This window comes from Mustela nigripes, chromosome 1 (genome assembly GCF_022355385.1).
Source record: "Mustela nigripes isolate SB6536 chromosome 1, MUSNIG.SB6536, whole genome shotgun sequence".
Classification (NCBI taxonomy): domain Eukaryota; kingdom Metazoa; phylum Chordata; class Mammalia; order Carnivora; family Mustelidae; genus Mustela; species Mustela nigripes.
The window spans coordinates 164,084,648-164,089,058 of NC_081557.1; the positions used below are offsets into that span (position 1 = coordinate 164,084,648).

A 4,411-nucleotide genomic window follows, 5' to 3' on the forward strand; every position below is an offset into this window, starting at 1 on the left:
GGCAGGAAGAGCTGTGGTTTGCCAGCATCGTGCGGCATTGCATGAGAATTATCAAAGTGGGTTGGAGGAGCTGAAGATCTCAGGCTGCCAATACATGGAAGTCCACTTTCACCTTCAGATCCTGTCAAAGCCTTTCTCTTCTGAGATGAAAAAATCCAGCAGGCATTGAGAAGGTTGGATAGAGGCCTTCCATGGGGCAGGTATAAGGCAGAGAGAAAAATGTGGGTGGATTTATAGAGGTTGCCATCTTTCCCCAGGTGCTCTGAGAAGAACTGGGCCAGCATTGCAGGAGAAGAGCCAACAGGAGAGAAGAGGAGAGCCCCCGCTCCTATAGCACCTTGTACAAGAGATCCAGCCACGGGCTTTGTTTATGTGAGGTTGAAATACCTCATCCAAGTCCACCACACTACCATTTCCTTCTTGGGGGGGGGTGGTAGCAATCTGGGACCATGCTGTCCCCAACCACCTGCCCAGCAGGGAGATTCATGTGTCCACTAGTGGGCTTCATTGTCAATTCTTTTTGCTTTCTCAGAGCAGCTCTATTGGGCAAGCTTACTGTGGTGTTGTGGGCCGCCTGTTAGTGTCCCCCACAAATTCACGTGTTGGATCCCCAAACCCCAATGGGAAGGTAATAGGAGATTTGGGCTCTGGGAGGTAATCAAGTTATGTATTAGTCAGAGTTTTCTAAAGAAACAGCACAGAAATATTAGAGAGAGAGAGAGTGAGATGGAAAGAGAGAGAGGGCACCTGGATGGCTCAGTGGGTTAAAGCCTCAGTCTTCAGCTCAGGTCATGATCCCAGGGTCCTGGGATGGAGCCCCGCGTTGGGCTCTCTGCTTGGCAGGGAGCCTGCTTCCTCCTCTCTCTCTGCCTGCCTCTCTGCCTACTTGTGATCTCTGTCTGTCAAATAAATAAAATCTTTAAAAAGAAAAGAGAGAGAGAGATTTATTATAGGAAATGGCTCACATGATTGTGGAAACCAAGTCCATAATCTGCTGTCTGGAATTCAGTCTGAGTTCAAAGCCCTAAGAACCAGGAGCACCAAGGTCTGAGGGCAGAAGATGGACATCTTGGTTCATACAGAGAGTGAATTTGCCCTTTCTTTGCCTTTTTGCTCTATTGAGGCCCTCAAGAGATCTGATGACATTCACTGGCATTGGTGAGACTACTCTTCTTTACTCAGTCTATTAATTGAAATGCTGGTCTCTTCCAGAAACATCCTCACAGTCACACTGAGAAATAATGTTTTACCAGCTATCTGGAGCATCACTTAACCCAACTGGGCTGACACATCATAGATCACTAGGGTGGAGCCCTCCTGTTGAGATCACTGCTCTTAGAAGAAGAGCCATGAGAGCACTTCCTTTCTCTCGGCCATGTGAGGACACAGCAAGAGACAGTCAGCTGCAAACCGATGTGGGTTCCCACCAGACAGGGAATCTGCTTGCAACTTGATCTTGAACTTCTCAGAACTGTACAAAATGGCTTTTTGCTGTTTAATCCACCTAATCCCTGGTAATCTGTTATTGTAGCCCCAACATTCTAGGACGTGGGGAGTATGGGTTTCTGCTCCTGATCATCCACAAGGGTCTCTGAGTTTGTACTACTATCCTCAGGACACTTAACCAAGCTTTTGTGACATACTACCTATGACACCAACACAACTGCTAGTGAACAGTAGTCAAGGCTCCCTAGTTCTCTTAAGCCAAAAAAGTTGGTCCTTTTCTTGGTCATCAGAGTGCCCTACTGAAAAATGAGCTCATACAGCTTTTTATTCACCCTTTCTTCCTTGGATCACAGGCTATTCCATGCCTTTCTTTCCCCCAGACTCTCCCATCTTACCCTCATGACTTCTCGCTGTGCAGTGTCCAGGTCACTGGAAGCATACTTAGCTTCTCATGCAGTGTGCATCTCAGGGGTGCCCGTCCATCCAAAGGATCCACATGGGGTCATTCACTGGCTGGTGGTAGGTGCATTCCTCAGCACACTGAGCTCCTCTTGGACAAAAGCAGAATAGTCATTGAGAACCCCTCTCAGCACACTGACCAGCACTCTTTGAAGATAGGCTTTGACTTTTTCTACCTCACTATACCAATGCACATCAAGCCCTCATACAGATGATCAGAAAGGTGGAAAAATTCCTGTGGGAGCAGGGATTCTGAAGTCCCAATCTTAAGTCATGTAAACCAAGACTGAGCACAATCTGTGAGGCAGGAAACAATCAATATGAGGATACACAGCTGAGGCCAGCCAGATAGGCCACAGAATAATGACATGGGAAGGAAGGAAGTATGCACTAAGCAGTGACTTGCAGAGAAGCTTAGGGCATGAGAATGGGACCTCAGGGGCAGGGCTTAGGTGAGAAGGAAGGTGATTTGGGCTTCTGTACTATTACATCCTAATTAAGGGAAATTAGTCGGCTTTCTCAAGCCTGACACTGAGGAATACCAGACCCTGTAGTGCTTTGTTTGGGTTGCCATAACAAATTACCACAAGTGACTGAAACAATAGAAATTTACCTTCTCACAGTTCTGGAGGCTGGAAGTCCAAAATCAAGATGCCAGCAACATGGTTGTGTGTGTGTGTGTGTGTGTGTGTGTGTGTGTGTAAACCTTGTATTCTTCATGATTCAAGCCTGTTTTGAGAAGGTGTAATATTTTTATTTATGCTTTGGATTAGCCTTTGTGCTGTATTAAAAGAGGGAGGTATGAACTTGTTACTTTACCAAAGTTCAATGAAGCAGATTCAAGTCAAAAGTTAAATCGTAGGTATTTTCCACCACACCAAAAACTGACTTCCAGTACTAGGCACTGGAGGCAGAACTCCAACAGGAAACTGCCTCAGGTCAGGAAGAGGGCAGAGTCTACCTGGAGGACAAAGGGCCTGGAAGTTTCCACAACCTGATTTTACCCATTTGTTAAGGGCCCCTAGAAAACAGGGTTGATGAATTACAGTATAGCACAGGTCTCCTACTTGTGTATTCCTAATCATGTCACACAGTTAATTACTATCCTGAATATGGAGTATGCGTTTGGGGTCAGACAAACAAATTCTAGATCAGTCAGGGTTTCAGACGACTCCCATCTGAAGAATCTAAGATCTCAATCTCCATCTGGAACATTCCTTGTGATCCCTACAGAACACGAGCCCAGATCCATGATTTAGAGGGATAAAACAAAACAAAAAGCCCATAGAAAAAACCCATGGCATAAAGGGAAACAACTGCAGACCATACGGTAAGCATGTTGCCAAGGGCTGAGTCAACATCCTCAATGAGAAGGTCCTAAGCCTCTCTCTACTAGTAAGCAGTGGGAGCACTGGGGGCTGGAGTCCTAGCCCACATCTGCCCCTCTCAAGGTTCGGGAATGTTTCAGTCTTGGTTAGCAGCCCTACTGTTGCGTGTTGTAAGTATCCAGGAGATCTAAATAATAAATAAGACTGCATGGTTTTAAAGGTAGATGGAACGTACTTCCTGGTTTTCAGTATGGAGAAAAGGACACCCATCCCTGAGTGCCAGAAACTGCTGTCATCCAGCACAGTGCTATGGCATGCAACATCAGCTCCAAAAGCACCTCCCTCTCCCTTGCACAGGCAGACAGGTAATGGTAGCACAAGGGTTGATTAAGTGTGCCTTAGTACAAGTGTTAGGGCTTGCCCATGGTGCTTGTAATGTTAAAGCCCGACATTCTCCCAATTCTTCTTGAGCAATGACACCAGGAAAGTGACAGCTAAGTGGATGTCATATGCAAGCTCATCATCTGTCATCTCCACAAGGCCAGCAACCGCTGCCAGACACAGCACCTTCCTCGGTTGGAATCCTATCATGGACTTCACTTCATCCACTTCGGCCATCACGTTCTCATTGTGGGTCATCAAGGAAGGGAACTTGCCAGGCTTATTCAGGCCCAGGCCCGGATTCATGGGATCTGCTTAATCAGAGATTCCAAAGCCAAAAAAGGCATCATACTTCTCAGCCAACTTCTTGACTAATTTTTCATTCTTGTTGAGTTTTTTTAGCACCTCAATGTCCATGTAGGCAATATCCACAGCCTTGGCCTCATCACAGTGCTGCTGGTCTCCCAAAACACATACGGAGAACTGGGGTGGGGATGCACTTACGTCTAATGGTGTTCAAGAAGCATTTGTCCTGTTCCTAGGAAGATGTTGCTGCGGCTGAGGTCGAAGAGGTTGCTGCCTGTGTTCTCCTCAAGGATTTTGATGGATTCCTTTCGCACATTGAGGTCCTTCATCCATTTTGAGTCTATTTTTTTGTGTGGTGTAAGGAAATGGTCCAATTTCATTTTTCTGCATGTGGCTGTCCAATTTTCCCAGCACCATTTATTGAAGAGGCTGTCTTTTTTCCATTGGACATTCTTTCCTGCTTTGTCGAAGATTAGTTGACCATAGAGTTG

The 4,411-nt window shown here is 46.2% G+C and overlaps 1 pseudogene; it reads right to left on the reverse strand.

Annotated features, from left to right (window-relative positions):
- Positions 1 to 3,643: 3,643 nt before the first annotated feature.
- Positions 3,644 to 4,411, reverse strand: part of LOC132027088 (large ribosomal subunit protein uL1-like) — a 4,085-nt pseudogene continuing 3,317 nt past the window's right edge.